This window comes from Papio anubis, chromosome 14, assembly GCF_008728515.1.
Source record: "Papio anubis isolate 15944 chromosome 14, Panubis1.0, whole genome shotgun sequence".
In the NCBI taxonomy this organism is placed as follows: domain Eukaryota; kingdom Metazoa; phylum Chordata; class Mammalia; order Primates; family Cercopithecidae; genus Papio; species Papio anubis.
The window spans coordinates 100,191,225-100,209,327 of NC_044989.1; the positions used below are offsets into that span (position 1 = coordinate 100,191,225).

Genomic DNA, 18,103 nt, shown 5'->3' on the forward strand with positions numbered 1-18,103 from the left:
AACCCCTATTAAGTTTTTCTTCACTATTGTGACTGTGGAAATGGAGTAACACATTTTTACTTTTATTTTTTTTGAGATGGAGTCTTCCTCTGTCACCCAGGCTGGAGTGCAGTGGCGCAATCTCGGCTTACTGCAACCTCTACCTCCCGGGTTCAAGCAATTCTCCCTGTCTCAGCCTCCCGAGTAGCTGGGATTACAGGCACGCACCAGCATGCCTGGCTAATTTTTGTATTTTTAGTAGAGACAGGGTTTTGCCATGTTGGCCAGGCTGCTCTCAAACTCCTGACCTCAGGTGATCCGCCCGCCTCAGCCTCTCAAAGTTCTGGGATTACAGGCATGAGTAACTGCGCCCGATGCAATTTTATATTTGAAACAATTCAGTGATTTCTAAAACATTTTCAGATGTAACATCTCACTTCATCCTCATAAAAACCCTAATGAGTAGGCAAGGCAGTTATTTTCATGCTTTGTAAAAATTTAAGTGGGAATTGAAGCTGAAAGAGATCCAGGGTCTTACTACCAAGGTAGTCGGGTCACAGCCCATTTTTACATTACTACTCTCATCTGTAGCATTCAGAAACATTGGCAATGTATTTATTTTCAATGTCTGATTCTTGCATTTGGAACACTGAATAGGTTTAATATTTGAGACGTTTGCTCCTTCAGAGATAACCCAATGAATTTGTCAGGATGCCTCAAGTAACTACTCTATGAGGGATATACACGTGCCATGATCTCTAATCTCAAAGAGTTCCCAATACAGCTCCCAACATATATTTATGACTTACTCTAAAACAAGGCAAAGTGCGGTCAAGCCCCAGCCAAGTGCTATGGGAACAGGGGAAGAGGAAGTCTGCTTAGGAAGACCCAGAGTAGGACAATATCTGGGCAGGGCTGAAAAGACAGGCATTAAACAGAACCATGAAGGGGCTTCTCTAGTACATGGAAAAATGGTGGGAAATATCCACCTCTTAACTCATGGTAGAGCCCATTGTGGCTTTAAAACAGAGAACGTGTTAGGAGGAGGCCTGTAGGGAAAGAGGAGAGAGATGTGGGTTGGGCCAGCACATGGAGAACACGTGGAAAGTGACTTAACACACGAAGGTCACTGGACGGAGCTTAAGTTTGGAGAGCACTTACTTGCAGGACAATAGCAGTCATCCTGCAGGCATTCAATACATTTTAGAACTAAAGCAGAATATGAGAATGCTATGCTTTGGCGGTCCCCCCTCTAAAACTCAGGTGTTGCCAACGTGATAGCCTTAGGAGGTGGAGCCTTTAAGGTGTGATTAGGCCATGAGGGCTCTTTCCTCATTCGTGGGATGAAGGTCCTTACACAGAGGCTTCTCACAGCGTTGCTGGTTGGTTAGCTTGCTCTTCTGCCCTCATATGCCCTCTGTCTTCTGCCATGTGAGGCTGAAACAGGAAGGCACTCACCAGACACCAAATGCCAGTGCCCTGAGCTTAGACTGCCCAGCCTCTGGAACTGTGAAAACATCAATGTTCTTTATAAATTATCCAACTGTGGTCTTCTGTTTTCTAGCAACAGGAACAGAGTAGGACAGAAATTTATCTGAATTATAGAAAGATAATACAGCCATGTACCACATTCAGTGTTTCAGTGAACAGTGGACCACATATAGGATGGTGGTTCCATAAAATTATCATGGAGCTGAAAAATTCCTGTTGCCTGGTAACACCTTTATGATCCTGACCCTGTGTAGACATAGGCTGATGTGTATGTGTATGTCTTGTTTTTAACAAAAAAGTTTAAATATCAACACACTATTTTTTAATATACAAAGCTTATAGAATAAGGATATAGGCCAGGCACGGTGACTTATGCCTGTAATCCCAGCACTTTGGGAGGCCGAGGTGGGTGGATCATCTGAGGTCAGGAGTTCAAGACCAGCTTGGCCAACATGATGAAACCCTGTCTCTAGTAAAAATACAAAAATTAGCCGGGTGTGGTGGTGGGTGCCTGTAATACCAGCTACTTGGGAGGCTGAAGCAGAAGAATTGCTTGAATTCAGGAGATAGAAGTTGCACTCAAAAAAAAAAAAAAAAAGGGTATAATGAAAGAAAACACTTTTGTGCTACTGTACAATGTGTATTTCAAGCTAAGAGTGATTACAAAAAATTTTTTAAAAATAAGTTTAGCATAGACTACAGTGTCTATGAAGTCTACAGTAGTGTACAGTAATGTCCTACGCCTTCACATTCACTCACCACTCACTCACTGACTCACCTAGAACAACCTCCAGTCCTGCAAACTCCATTTACAGTAAGTGCCTTATACAGGTGGACCACTTTTTATCCTTTATACTACATTTTTTACAATGCCTTTTCTATGTCTAGATATGTTTAAATACGTCAATACTTCTTGTTGTGTTACAGATGCCTACAGTATTCAGTACAGAAACATGCTGCACAGGTTTGTAGATGAGGAGCAATAGGCTGGTAGACGACATTATATAGCCTAGGTGTGTGGTAAGCTGTACCACCTAGGTTTGTGTAAGCACACCCTATGATGTTCAAACAATGACAAAATCGCCTAAGGATGCATTTCGCAGAACGTATCCCCTTTGTTAAGTGATAAATGACTATTAAAGTGATAGAATAAGTCTTTAGGTACTTACAGTCACAGAACTTTTAGTAAGTAAATTCTTAAGAGCTTACAAACAGGACTAAAACTATAACATTAAACATTTTGTGAGCCAAATCAATATAGCTGTAAAAATTTGAAAAGGTTTAAAGAACTGTGAAATAATACAGTGATCATCTGTATGTTGAGCATTCAAATCTAGCTTTATGTTAATATTTATACTACAGAAGGCTCCAATAATTTGTGGGGACTAAATGTATTCAATGGGTGCAGCTGCTCTTTACCTACGACCTCTGGCAAGCTCACTGACCTCACTGATAAATGAGGAAATAAAAACATTCCCTGAAAACCATGCCTCTGTTCCCCCAAGCTGACTCCTGCTTCTATGTGCACCTGCTACTCTGTGAGAAGAGTCAGCCAACAGCAGCATCTCCAGTCCCCTAATATCCAAATGAAATCACCTCCTTTCCTTAATGCAGTACAACCCGGCGGTTTCTGCCATGGGCCTGCAGCATGCCATCGGAGAACTGCCCCCTGACTTGAAACCCAGCCCTCCTGCTCTCTGCCTGTGATTGTGGAAAGTTTCCTAACATGCGCAGGCCCCACCTACTCATCTGTGAAACAGACACAAATGCACCTGCTGGGTAAAGAACCGTACCTATAACCAGGCAGTCAACTGCACAGTACTTAACCACTGTGCCTCTAACATCACAAATGCCTCCAAATTTTAGTTGCCTTCCCCTCCTATATGTAAGAAGGCAAGAGAAAACAGTTGTAAAGAAATGCACAGAAGCCATAGGATCCACGGACACCAACAGGAAAATGGATGAGGACTGGTTTTGGAGGCTCCCATTTCCTCTTTCACCTTTTTCTTTCCTTTCACTGACCCAACAGCCTCAGAGACCCATGCTTTCACAGGGGGTGCTGCTCTTCTTGCTGTATCAAAAGGATATTCTCATTCCTAAGGTTGGAGAATAGAAAGCCAGGGAAAAGAGGAAGGAACAGGCACTGCTGAAATGCACCATAGAGGCCAGCGCGCCTGCCATGCTCAGGCAATGAGACTGATCCTGACCAGAAACTCGGGCAAGCGGAAACAACCGAGAAGCAGCCAATAAAACACGGCAAAATAAATGCAGGATGCAGTTAGAATGAAGACCCTCCCGGACAGCGGCCAAAGGCGGCATGAAGGAAGCGAGGCAGAGGAAAATCCAGGAGTAACAAAATCAGAGAGGAACAGCAAGAAACCCAGGGACACTTGTTGAAAAAAATCAGACGGTTTCGTGTTTTAAAATCTGCACTCCTTTAATGAGTACTTGGGTCATTCAGAACTGACCTGAATGACCCCTTCTTAAAGTAGGACAGCAGTTACTGAGTTTGCCAAATTGTTTCTTTGGCAAGAAGAGATTAAATGAAGGGCGGTCACACAAGATCTTAGTTCAGTGCTTTTTGGTGAACATAAGCAGAGAAACTGTGTTGTGTAACATGCTGTCTGTATGTTGAGCATTCAAATCTAGCTTTGTCTTAATATTTATACTACAGAAAGCTCCAATAATTTGTGGGGACTAAATATATTCAATGGGTGCAGCTGCTTTTACCTGTGACCTCTGGCAAGCCCACTGACCTCACGAGGTGCTTGGGCTGCAGGTGTCTGTGCTTTTATGAACTACCAAAGTAAAAACTCATCAGCTAAGTAATTAGTGACAACAAACAAAAGAAGGCTTCTTAGATTTCATTTTTCACGGAATAAATCAAAAATTACAAATGTGCGTGCATTTATGGCTTTTCCTCCCTCAAGTGTTTCTTGAAGAGGAAATGAATAGAGAAAATGTGCTTTCTTGGAATCATCAAGGTGCTGGGATGTAGCAATGTGTTAAACAAAACCTCTTCACTGGAGAGCTGCAGGCTAGTGTGGGAAACAGAAAATAAGTCAGTCAGCCAATAAAGACACAGTAGCAGGCAGTGATGAGCAGTGCAGACAAAAGCAGAGAGCCATGAGAGAATCCTTTGGATTGATGAGAGAATCCTCTTGATGGATATTTTGTATCAGTGTGCCGAGGGAAGCCTCATTGGTGAGTGACACCTGAAGGAAGCCCTGAATGAAGTGCAGGTGTGAAACATAGTGGAAGAACTTTCCAGAGCAGGGAAGAAAAGAACAAGGGGACAAGCCCTGAGTTGGGAGCACCTTGAGCCAAGAGGCCACTCTGGCTGGAGCTTGAAGAATGAAGGAGAACAAGGTAAGAAATGAGGACAGAGGGACAGAAAAATGCTGGAGCCTGCATAGCCTGTGGCCCTGGGACAGACACTGGATATTTCCTGAGAGGCTTTTGAGCAGAGGAATGTCATGACCATGTCCCCACTGTTGAAAAACACTGCTGCTGTTGAAAAACAGAAGCAGGCAGGCCAGTGAGGAGTCCTTTTCAGCAAACCAGGAGAGGGCTGAGAGTGGCTTCCAGCCATCAAAGTGGTGGTGAGTATGACAGGAGGGGGATGGGGGGTGTATTGTAACAGGTGCTCCAACAGAGTGTGCTGCTGGCCTGGATGAAGGATGTGAGACAGATGATCAGGGATGAATCCATAGTTTGGGGTTCAAACAAATGTGTAGAATGGGACTATTTACTGAGATGGAAAGCAATAGGAAGGCAGATAATTTTAGGAGAGAAACTCAAGATGGTAAACACCAATCAGAAATCCTTTTAAAATACCATGGAGCTTAACAAATTGATAGCATGATTTAGCCAGAAGAAATGGCAGACAGTTTCTAGGGAGCAGTAGAGAAGAGCCATCAACTTCTCAGTACGATGCCACACTCCCCCACACCACTGCTAAACACATCACCATATGTTCTTATTAACCCCATAATGGACGTCGGGGATGAAATAGTAAATCCACACAATGATGTACAGAGGTACACGAATGTCTTACAAAGTAAGAAGCTGTACAACAACAAAGAAAGAAAGCATAATTTAACCAGTGTTATAGGAACAGGCAGGTAGAAATAGCAAACGCATACCTACAGGTTTCTTTTTAACTTCCACAACTGTGGAAAATTCCATGAAGGTCAAAGAGTTTAACATTAAACAAAAATAATCTACAAAAACAGAAAATAATTCTTTTTTTACTATGTTTTATTTTACTTTAATTTCTGGGATACATGTGCAGAAGGTACAGATTTGTTACATAGGTATACATGTGTCATGGTGGTTTGCTGCACCCATCAACCCATCATCTAGGTTTTAAGCTCTACTTAGGTATTTGTCTTAATGCTCTCCTTCCTCCTGCCCCCCATCCCCCAGACAGGCCCTAGTGTGTAATGTTCCCCTCTCTGTGTCCATGTGTTCTCATTGTTCAACTCCCACTTATGAACAAAAACATGCAGTGTTTGGTTTTCTGTTCCTGTGTTAGTTTGCTGAGAATGATGGTTGCCAGCTTCATCCATGTCCCTGCAAAGGACATGAACTTATTCTTTTTTATGGCTGCATGGTATTCCATGGTGTGTATGTGCCACATTTTCTTTATCCAGTCTATCATTGATGGGCATTTGGGTTGGTTAGAAGTCTTTGCTATTGTGAATAGCACTGCAAGAAACACACCTGTGCATGTGTCTTTATAGTACAATGATTTATAATCCTTTGGGTATATACCCAGTAATGGAATTGCTGGGTCAAATGGTATTTCTGGTTCTAGATCCTTGAGGAATCGCCACATTGTCTTCCACAATGGTTGAACTAATTTACACTCCCACTGACAATGTAAAAGCTTTCCTATTTCTCCACATCCTCTCCAGCATCTGTTGTTTCCTGACTTTTTAATGATTACCATTCTAACTGGTGTGAGATGGTATCTCGTGGTTTTGATTTGCATTTCTCTAATGACCAGTGATGATGAGCTTTTTTTCATGTTTGTTGGCTGCCTAAATGTCTTCTTTTGAGAAGCACTTGTTGGATATCCTTTGCCCACTTTTTGAGGGGGTTGTTTGTTTTTTTCTTGTAAATTTGTTTAAGTTCCTTATAGATTCTGGAAAATACACCTATGTCAGATGGAGAGATTGCAAAAATTTTCTCCTATTCTGTAGGTTCCCTGTTCACACTGATGATAATTTTTGCTGTACAGAAGCTCTTTAGTTTAATTAGATTCCATTTGTCAATTTTGGCTTTTGTTGCAATTGTTTTTGGTGTTTTAGTCATGAAGTCTTTGCCCATGACTATGTTCTGAATGGTATTACCTAGGTTTTCTTCTAGAGTGTTTATGATTTTAGGTTTTACACTTAAGCCTTTAATCCATCTTGAGTTAATTTTTGTATAAGGTGTAAGAAAGGGGTCCTGTTTCAGTTTTCTGCATATGGCTAGCCAGTTTTCCCAGCACCATTTATTAAATAGGGAATCCTTTCCCCATTACTTTTTTTGTCAGGGTTGTAGAAGATCAGATGGTTGTAGACGTGTGATGTTATTTCTGAGGCCTTTGTTCTGTTCCATTGTTTTATATATCTGTTTTGGTACCAGTAGTGTTTTGCTGTTTTGGTTACTGTAGCCTTGTAGTATAGTTTGAAGTCAGGTAGCGTAATGCCTGCAGCTTTGTTCTTTTTGCTTACGATTGTCTTGGCTATACAGGCTCTTTTTTTGTTTTCATATGAAATTTAAAGTAGTTTTTTCCAGTTCTCTGAAGAAAGTCAGTGGTAGCTTGATGTGGATAGCATTGAATCTGTAAATTACTTTGGGCAGTATAGACATTTTCATGATATTGATGCTTCCTATACATGAGCATGGAATGTTTTTCCATTTATTTATGTCCTCTCTTATTTCCTTGAGCAGCTTTTTGTAGTTCTCTTGAAGAGGTCCTTCATGTCCCTTGTAAGTTTTATTCCTAGGTATTTTATTTTCTTTGTAGCAATTGTGAATGGGAGTTCACTCATGATTTGGTTCTATGTCTATTATTGGTGTATGGGAATGCTTGTGATTTTTGGACATTGATTTTGCATCCTGAGACTTTGCTGAAGTTGCTTATTAGGAGTTTTTGGGCTGAGATGATGGGGATTTCGAAATATACAATCGTGTCATCTGCAAACAGAGACAATTTGAGTTACTCTTTTCCTATTTGAATACCCTTTATTTCTTTCTCTTGCCTGATTACCCTGGCCAGAACTTCCAATTCTGCGTTGAATGGGAGTGGTGAGAGAGGGCATCCTTGTCCTGTGCCAGTTTTCAAAGGGAATGCTTCTAGCTTTTGACCATTCAGTATGATATTGGCTATGGGTTTGTCATAAATAGCTTTTATTATTTTGAAATATGTTCCATCAATACCTAGTTTATTGAGTGTTTTTAGCATGAAGGGGTGTTGAATTTTATTGAAGGCCTTTTCTGCATCTATTTAGATAATCATGTGGTTTTTGTCATTGGTTCTGTTTATGAGATGGATTATGTTTATTGATTTGCATATGTTGAGACAACCTTCCCAGGGATGAAGCCAACTTGATTGTGGTGGATAAGCTTTTTGATGTGCTGCTGGATTCGGATTGCAAGTAGTTTATTGAGGATTTTTGCGTCAATGTTCATCAGGGATATTGACGTGAAATTTTCTTTTTTTGTTGTGTCTCTGTCAGGTTTTGGTATTAGAGTGACGCTGGCCTCATAAAATGAGTTACGGTGGAGTCCCTCTTTTTCTGGTGTTTGGAATAGTTTCAGAAGGAACGGTACCATCTCCTTTTTGTACCTCTGATAGAGTTCGCTGTGAATCCAACTGGTCCTGGGCTTTTTTTGTTGGTAGGCTATTAATTACTGCCTCAATTTCAGAACTTTTTTGTCTGCTGAGGGGTTTGACTTCTTCCTGGTTAAGTCTTGGGAGGGTGTGTGTGAACAGGAATTTATCCATTTCTTCTAGATTTTCTAGTTTATTTGCATAGAGGTGTTTATAGTATTCTCTGATGGTATTTTGTACTTCTGTGGGATCAGTGGTGATATTCCTTTATCATTTTTTATTGTGTCTACTTGATTCTTCTCTATTCTTCTTTATTAGTCTGGCTAGAGGCCTATCTATTTCGTTAATCTTTTCAAAAAACCAGCTCCTGGATTCATTGATTGTTTTAAAGAGTTTTTGGTGTCCCTATCTCCTTCAGTTCTGCTCTGATATTAGTTATTTCTTGTCTTCTGCTAGCTTTTGAATTTGTTTGCTCTTGCTTCTCTAGTTCTTTTAATTGTGGTGTTAGGGTGCCAATTTTAGATATTTCTAACTTTCTGATGTGGGCATTTAGTGCTATAAATTTCCCTCTTAACACTGCTTTAACTGTGTCCCAGAGATTCTGGTACCTTGTGTCTTTATTCTCATTGGTTTCAAAGGACTTATTTATTTCTGCCTTAATTTATTTACCCAGTAGTCATTCGGGAGCAAGTTGTTCAGTTTCCATGTAGTTCTATGGTTTTGAGTGAGTTTCTTAATCCTGAGTTATAATTTGATTGCAGTGTGGTCTAAGAGATGGTTTGTTATGATTTCCATTCTTTTGCATTTGCTGAGGAGTGTTTTGTTTCCCATTATGTGATCAATTTTAGAATAAGTGCTATGTGGTGCTGAGAAGAATGTATATTCTATTGATTTGGGGTGGAGAGTTCTATAAATATCTATTAGGTCTCCTTGGTCCAGAGCTGAGTTCACGTCCTAACTATCCTTGTTAACTTTCTGTCTTGTTTATCTGTCTAATATTGACAGTAGGGTATTAAAGTCTCCTACTATTATTTTATGGGAGTCTAAGTCTCTGTGTAGGTCTCTAAGAACTTGCTTTATGAATCTGGGTGTTCCTGTATTGGGTGTATATATATATAGGATAGTTAGCTCTTCTTGTTGCATTGATCCCTTTACCATTATGTAATGCCCTTCTTTGTCTTTTTTGATCTTTGTGGGTTTAAAGTCTGTTTTATCAGAGACTAGGATTGCAACCTCTGCTTTTTTCTTTCTTTCTTTCCATTTGCTTGGTAAATATTCCTCCATCCCTTTACTTTGAGCCTATGTGTGTCTTTGCACATGAGATGGGTCTCCTGAATACAGCACACTGATGGGTCTTGGCTCTTTATCCAATTTTCCAGTCTATGTCTTTTAATTGGGGCATTTAGCCATTTACATTTAAGTTTAATGTTGTTATATGTGAATTTGATCCTGTCATCATGATGCTAGTTGTTTATTTTGCACATTAGTTGATACAGTTTCTTTACAGTATCATTGGTCTTTTTATTTTGATATGTTTTAGCAGTGACTGGTACTGGTTTTTCCTTTCCATATTTAGTGCTTCCTTCAGGAGTTCTTGTAAGGCAGGCCTGGTGATGACAAAATCTCACAGTATTTGCTTGTCTATAAAGGATTTTATTTCTCCTTCACTTACGAAGCTTAGTTTGGCTGGATATGAAATTCTGGGTTGAAAAATTATTTTCTTGAAGAATGTTAAATATCAATCCCCACTCTCTTCTGGCTTGTAGAGTTTTTGCAGGGAGATCTGCTGTTAGTCTGATGGGCTTCCCTTTGTAGGTACCCTGACCTTTCTCTCTGGATGCCCTTAACGTTTTTTCTTTCATTTCAACCTGGGTGAATCTGATGATTATGTGTCTTGTGGTTGCTCTTCTTGAGGAGTATCTTAGTGGTGGTCTCTGTATTTCCTGAATTTGAATGCTGGCCTGTCTCGCTAGGTTGGGGAAGTTCTCCTGAATAATATCCTGAAGGGTGTTTTCCAACTTGGTTCCGTTCTCCCTGTCACTTTCAGGTACACCAATCAATCATAGATTTGGTCATTTCACATAGTACCATATTTCTTGGAGGCTTTGTTTGCTCTTTTTCATTCTTTTTTCTCTAATCTTGTCTTCAGGCTTTATTTCATTAAGTTGATCTTCAATCTCTGATATCCTTTCTTCTGCTTGATCGATTCGGCTATTGATACTTGTGTATACTTCATGAAGTTCTCATGCTGTGATTTTCAGCTCCATCAGGTCATTTATGTTCTTCTCTAAACTGGTTATTCTAGTTAGCAGTTGCTGTAACCTTTTATCAATGTTCTTAGCTTCCTTGCATTGGGTTAGAACATGCTCCTTTAGCTCAGAGGAGTTTGTTATTACCCACCTTCTGAAGCCTACATCTGTCAATTTGTCAAACTCATCCTCCATCCAGTTTTGTGCCCTTGCTGGAGAGGAGTTGTTATCATTTGGAGGAGAAGAGGCATTCTGGTTTTTGGAATTTTCAGCACTTTTGCACTGGTTTTGCCTCATTTTCATGGATTTATCTACCTTTGATCTTTGATGCTGATGGCCTTTGGATGGGGTTTTTCTGTGGGCATCCTTTTTGTTGATGTTGACGTTATTGTTTTCTGTTAGTTATCCTTCTAACAGTCAGGTCCCTCTGCTGCAGGTCTGCTAGAGTTTGCTGGAGGTTCACTCCAGACCCTGTTTGCCTGAGTATTACCAGCGGAGGCTGCAGAACAGCAAAGATTAGTGCCTGCTCCTTCCTCTGGAAGCTTTGTGCCAGAGAGGCACCCACCCGATGTCAACCAGAGCTTCCCTGTGTCTGTCAACCCCTGCTGGGAGGTGTCTCCCAGTCAGGAGCCATGGGGGTCAGGGACTCACTTGAAAAGGCAGTCTGTCCCTTCACAGAGCTTGAGCACTGTGCTGGGAGATCTGCTGCTGTCTTCAGTGCTGGCAGGCAGAAAGGTTTAAGTCTGCTGAAGCTGTGCCCACAGCTGCCCCTTCCCCCAGGTGCTCTGTCCCAGGGAGTTGGAAGTTTTATTGATAAGCCCCTGACAGGGGCTGCCCCCTTTCTTTCAGAGATGCCCTGCCCAGTGAGGAGGAATCTAGAGAGGCAGTCTGGCCTCAGGCACTTTGCCACACTGCCATGAGTTCTGCACAGTCAGAGTTAGCACTGTAAGGGGAAAACCACCTACTCAACCCTCAGTAATGGCAGGCACCCCTGCCCGCACCAAGCTCGAATATCCCAGGTCAACTTCAGACTCCTGTGCTGGCAGCAAGAATTTCAAGCCAGTGGATCTTAGCCTGCTGGTCTCTGTAGGAGTGGGATCCGCTGAGCTAGACCACTTGGCTTCCTAGTTTCATCCCCCTTTCCAGGGGAGTGAACAGTTCTGTCTTGCTGGCATTCCAGGTGCCACTGGGGTTTAAAAAAAAAAAAAAAAAAAAAAAAACCTCCTCCTGCAGCTAGCGCAGTGTCTGCCCAAACAGCCACCCAGTTTTGTGCTTGAAACCCAGGGCCCTGGTGGTGTAGCACCCAAGGGAATCTCCTGGTCTGTGGGTTGCAAAAACCAAGGGAAAAGTGTAGTATCTGGGTCAGAATGCACCATTCCTCATGGCACAGCCCCTCACAGTGTCCCTTGGGTAGGGGAGGGAGTTCCCTGACCCCTTATGCTTCCCGGGTGAGGCGACACCCCATCCTGCTTCTGCTTGCCTTCCGTGAACCGCACCCACTGTCTAACCAGTCCCAATGAGATGACCCGGGTACCTCAGTTGGAAATGCAGATATCACCCATCTTCTGCATTGGTCTTGCTGGGAGCTGTTCCTATTCAGCCATCTTCAACAGAAAGTAATTATTTGCTGTAATCATCTCTCTTACTAAGTTAGAAGTGATATTATCAGTGACAAAAGTAATGACCATTAAGTTAGGAGACAGGTATACCTGAATTCATCTTTTTAAATGTCTGTTCAAAAAAAAAGTAAGAAAACGAAAATTTGAAAAGATACAACAGGTCAAACTCCCATGCTGATCATTAGTGAGATCACACCTGTGAATAGTCACCATACTCCAGCCTGGGAAACATAGTAAGACCCCCATCTCTTTAACAAAAATAAAAGTGAAAAATGAAAAATAATTTAAAAAAAAGAACAGATTGCTGTTTCTGGGAAGATGGAGTAGATGCATTGTTCTCTATGCCACTCTATACCCCTAAAGAGCCTAGATATTATATGTAAAGCAAATATAACTCTGAAAGATAGAGAGCAGAAGAAATGCTGGCCAGAGACCCGCAGACCATGGCATTCAGTTCTCTGGGTCTTCTTTTTGTCTCTCATATCTCAGACTTGGAGTTGAAGAAGCCAGCAACGCAGAAATGCCAATGGACACAGGCAACAAAAACCCAACAATAGCCTGCTTTATCTAGACAAGAGAATAGGGAAGAGTCAACCTCGCAAGGCACAGAAGTTTTAGACAATAACTGCTCCTCTCCAGCCAAACACCACAGAAGAAACTGTGGTCCCAACGGCAGCAACATCTGAGTGCGCGGTTTAGATTCCATCCTCACCAGAGTGTAAGGAACACCCTGGCTTCCCTATTGGGGTGGTGTCAGAGAAGGAAAAGGGCAGAAAAGGGTCTTCTCTACTGGGTGGTAATGAGCGCTTCCCTCCCGATGGAGCCAGCAAAGACGACGTAAAGAACGCAGAGAACATGGACGTCACCATCGTCCAGCCACAAAGCAACCCACTTTTGACCCCTTACTGACAAAAAGACAGAAACCACAGATTATCAGTTTGAGAATGAAACAAAGGTATCACTACAGACCCTGTAGAAATAAAAAAAAATTAATAAGGGAATATTTGAACAACCATACACACACGTGACACCTTAGCTGAAATGGACCAATTCCTCAAAAAACACCAATGGCAACAACTCAACCAATATGAAAAAAATAATTGAATAGCCCTACAACTGGCAAAAACAGTTAAAATTTGAAGTTGTAATTTTAAAACTCTTCCCCCCCCCCCCCCCCGCCAAAATCTCCAGGTCCATATAGTTTCTCTACTGAATTCTACAAAATAAAAGCAATTCTATACAACTTCTTCCAAAAAATAGAAGAGGAGGGAACACTTCTCAATTCATTTTATGAAGCTAATATTGCCCTGACAGGTATCAAACCAGACAACTGCAGTACCAAAAAGAAAACAACAGACCAATATCCTTTAGCAAGGAGTATTGATGCAAAAATATCAGCAAATAATTCAACAATATATAAAAAGAATTGTGCACCATGACCAAGTGAGGTTTATTCCAGGGATGCAAGACTGGTTCAATATTCAAAAATTCACCAGTGTAATCCTTCATATCAATAGGCTAAAGAAGAAAAACCACAGGATTATATCAATTGGTGCAGAAAAAGTATGTGACAAAGTTCAACATCTATTCATGATTAACATTCTCAGCAAATTAGGAATAGAAATGAACTTCCTCAGCTTGTCAAAGATCATATTCAAAAAGCCTGACTGGTTCTAAATGCCAAATTTTAACTACACAGAAAGGTAGCCAGCTTATCTTTAAAAGTCCAAGGAGGTGCCAGAGACAGCACGTTGAAGAAATGATTGCACAGCCTGTAAATCATTGGACTATGTACATTATGGGAAAATCATAACAAGGATTCTTCCTTCCTAGAAATTGATAAATAACTTACATGATTACTTTTCTTTTCATTAGCTCACAAGTATTTCTTTATTATTATTATACTTTAATAATTATTAATATACTTTAAGTTATGTAATAAATATTCATACACTTTAAGTTCTAGGGTATAAACAACGTGCAGGTTTCTTACATACATGTGCCGTGTTGGTTTGCTGCACCTGCCAGCTCATCATTTACGTTAGGTATTTCTCCGAATGCTATCCCTCCCCCAGTCCCCCTTCTCCAACAGGCCCCGGTGTGTGATGTTCCCCACCCTGTGTTCAAGTATTCTCATTGTTCGATTCCCATCTATGAGTGAGAATATGCGGTGTTTGGTTTTCTGTCCTAACTCACAAGTATTTCCAAGCACTCACCATCATGAAATGTGTCAGGCACTAAGGACACAGCAATATCCTAGACAGACACGACTTCTGTCCTCATGGAGTTTACAGGTTACAGGGAAGAAGGATGTTGAGCAGGTGATCACACACAGCATGCTTGTTATGGAGCAGGAAGTGTAAGTTTCAACACAATTACATGGCAGGGTCTCAGATCTTGTCTTCCCTGTGGGGGAGGGGCTTTTTAAGGAAATCATTTTTCACCTGAGAAGTGAACAGGAGTTGGAATTCTCAAAACCAAGAAGGGTTGGTTGAGGGTCTTCTCAAGCAGAACAGCACATGCAAAACTCACTAGAGTGGGGACAAAGGTGGCCCACAAGAGACGCTGCATGAAATCCAAAAAGAGGGAAAGGGTGAGGTGTTCTGGGACCTGTCATGCACAGTTTGGATTTACCATAAGGCCATGGGAAGTAACACCCAATATGGAAAGGAGGTGAGGAAAGAGCTATGCTTTTCGTCTGAGACGTTTACAGAGCATTTGGGCGGGACTCTGCATGAGCTCTGTGTGGCTCTCTCTCCTTCATGACCCTTCTGACGCCCCTGACAAAGTGCCCACCACGCTGAGTTCACAAATCCATTTGAGAGTCTGTCGCACCCACTGGAGCACACGGTCACAGGGCTGGCACAAGTTTTATTCACTTTGGCGCTCCTATTGTCTCATACAATATGTAGTAAGTTGGGTCAGCAAGAAGTATATATATTTGGTCTCTGCTCCCAGTTCCTGGCACAGAGCTCCTAAAACCCTTGTAATCTCCTGAGCAATAAGGGCAATAGGAGCATCTGTTATAATATTCAGTCTTAGTGTCTGGTTCTAGAGACATAAGAGCTTCCAAGACTTTCAGAATCCCTGGAGTGATAAGTGTCTTTTGTATGCTGATGAGATGACTGGTGGCTGGGGTCCCCTAGATAGCTTCAAGATGGGGGCTGGTTGCCAGAAAGACCAAGGCAGGATTAGAGGTTTGGGACTTCCAACTCCACCACCCAAATTCTCGGGAGTGGAGAAGGGCAGGAGGTTGAGTTCCATCACCTATCTAATGAACCCTCCATGAAGACCCTAAGTGATGAGGTTGGGAGCTCCTTTGTTGGTGGGCACGTGGTGGAGCTGGGAGGGTGCTGCATGCTGAGAGGAAATAGAAGCTCGGCACCCTCCCCATGCCTGCCCTGTGCACCTCTTCACCTTGATGTTCATCTGTATCCTTTATAACAACCAGTAAACCAGTGTTGCCCTGAGTTCTGTGAGTTCTGTGAGCAAATGATCGAATCTGAGCAGGTCATGGGACTCCCCAATTTATAGCCAGCTGGTCAAAAGTATGGGGAGGCCCAGGACTTTCGATGGTCATCTGAATCATGGGCAGTTTTGTGGGACAAGGCCCTTAACTATGGATTCTGTCCCGACTCCGGGTAGTTAGGGTCAGAATAGAATTTAATTTTAGGATACCAGGCTGCTGTCTGGAGAGTAGGAGAATTGGTTGTTGATGTCAAGGAAAAACCTACACATTTGGTGTGAGAAGTGCTGAGAACAGCAGAGAAACACACGTTTTTTCCTAGTATGGTACCAAAGAAAAAGGCTCTTAACCTGTCCTCTGAGCTGGCTAGTTTCCTTAGCGATTATACGCCAAGCCTCAGATGCAGTAAAAATGTGCGTGTTGTAACTGGAGACTCCAATGCCAGAAAGTTACAGAGTTTGTATGTCACTTTTTGTCTCACACGCCTCACAATCCTAGTTCCAACCTTTCCGTTTTCTCTGATCTTTAATTTTGTTATTTTATTTCCCAAGAAAATGAACAGCCCACTGGTCTATATCTGATTGCACTGGAGGTTTATGCTTTTATTACTACCGGTCGTTTCTACGTTTGTCTCAATTTCATTAAAGTTGTAAGAGCTATATTGTTCCTCCTTAAAACGTTCACTTTTGCCAGACATAGAAGAACAAATACTGTTATGATTCCACTTACATGAGGTACCTAGAATGGACCAATTCACAGAGACAGAAAGCAGAGTAGAGTTTACCAGGGGCTCAAGGGAGGAGGTGATGGGGAGTAAGTGTTTAACGGGCACAGATTTTCAGTTTGTGAAGATGAAAATGTCGTGAAGATGGATGGAGGTAATGGCTGCAAAACACTGAGAATGTACTCAATGCCACTGAATTGTACACTTACAAATATTGCTGTGACTGCATAAGCACTGCTAAACCAACTGGGAGAAAAGATAATGCTGCTAAATGGATCTCTACTGGTAGGCACGGTCACCATGCAGTGTTCTGACATTCTGATTGATCCCCTGATACAGAGTCTCAACTAAACCTTCAAAAGGCAACGCGACAAATGTTGATATAAAATGTGCAAAGCATGGGCTGTTCAAAAACAAGAAGCAAAACAACAGAATTTTTTGGCAGCTCAAAAGGTAAAACAGGTAGTTTCTCACAAAAACACTCATAGCACAATGTCAAAGAATAGGAAAATGGTTGAGTGAATGATAGCCTATTAACATGATATAATAATCTACCACAGCACGTATGTTTATCATGTCAGTTTTTCTTTAGGTTTCTATTTTTTTAGACAGAGTTTCATTCTGTCACCCAGGCTGGAGTGCAGTAGTGCAATCATAACTCACTGAAGCCTCGAGCTCCTAGGCTCAAGAAATCCTCTCACCTCAGCCTCCTGAGTATCTAGGACTACCGGTGCACACCAGAACACCTGGCTGATTTTTTAATTATTTTATAGACAAGGTCTCGCTATGTTGACCATGCTGGTCTCAAACTCCTGCTCTCAAGGGATCCTCCCACTTCAGCCTCTCAAAGCGTTGGGATTATGGGCATGAGCCATCACTCCTGGATTTATTTGAAATAATGTTCAGTGAAGAAAGAGCACAGAATAGTTTTAAAAGTTTTTATTTTCTTTTAAGACTATTAAATTCATTGATTTTACTCACAGATACGTTTTCTCAAACTCCTGGCCTCAAGCAATTCTCCTGCCTTGGCCTCCCAAAGTGTTGGGATTACAGGCAGAAGCCACTGCGTCTAGACTCACAGACACATTTTTAAAGAAAGTGCCTCTCCACACTTGATCAAAAGGCTGAGAGGCAGTGGAAAGTGCCTCTCTTTAGTGAGCATAAGGAACACTTTCATTCAAGAGATCGGTAATTGCCAGGACCACAACTGATGTACCCATAGAGTTTACCTTTCACAGACGATGAACTCATTGTGTGTCTTAACACAGTGCCTCCTGAGTGCAATCCCAGCTCAGCTTCCCTTTGGCTTGTGCTTCCTATTCAAGGTGGGAAACATGAACCCTTTTCCCTTAGATATTCCATAGCGCCCTTCCCACATTTGTCAGTGGTCAGAGTATGTCAGCCATTTGTATTTGTCTTTTTGTAACATGATCACTTTCTGAGAATAATACTCATTTTGATCAGTGTTAACTTGACTATAAAACATATTCCAGCTGATCCTGAGTGCCTACGTGTCCCACATAATCAGCGCAGCCCTTTTAAATATACCCAGGTATAAATACAAGAAGCAAAATTTTATGTAACATGAAGAAGTCTGAAGCAGAGTTTGCAAGCTTGAGCCACCACGGCCTGCACGCCTGTTTTGTTCGGCGTATCTAGTGGGTTCAACGATTGAGCTCATATTGAGAAACTGAGAGGATCCACATGTAAATTCTTCTGTCCTAGTTATCTTGGAAAATCAGCAAAACT

At 41.7% G+C, this 18,103-nt stretch overlaps 1 protein-coding gene across 2 annotated transcripts in view; it reads right to left on the reverse strand.

Moving 5' to 3' along the window:
- Positions 1–18,103, reverse strand: part of SLC9A2 (solute carrier family 9 member A2) — a 92,041-nt gene that overhangs the window by 57,174 nt on the left and 16,764 nt on the right. The window contains exon 1 of one of the 2 annotated variants that reach the window (XM_009184864.4): positions 1,141–1,557. The exons of the other annotated variant lie outside the window; for it this stretch is intronic. The gene's annotated coding sequence lies outside the window, so the exon portion shown is untranslated. Of the gene's footprint in view, positions 1–1,140; positions 1,558–18,103 lie in introns of those variants that run through there. 2 annotated transcript variants of the gene reach the window in all.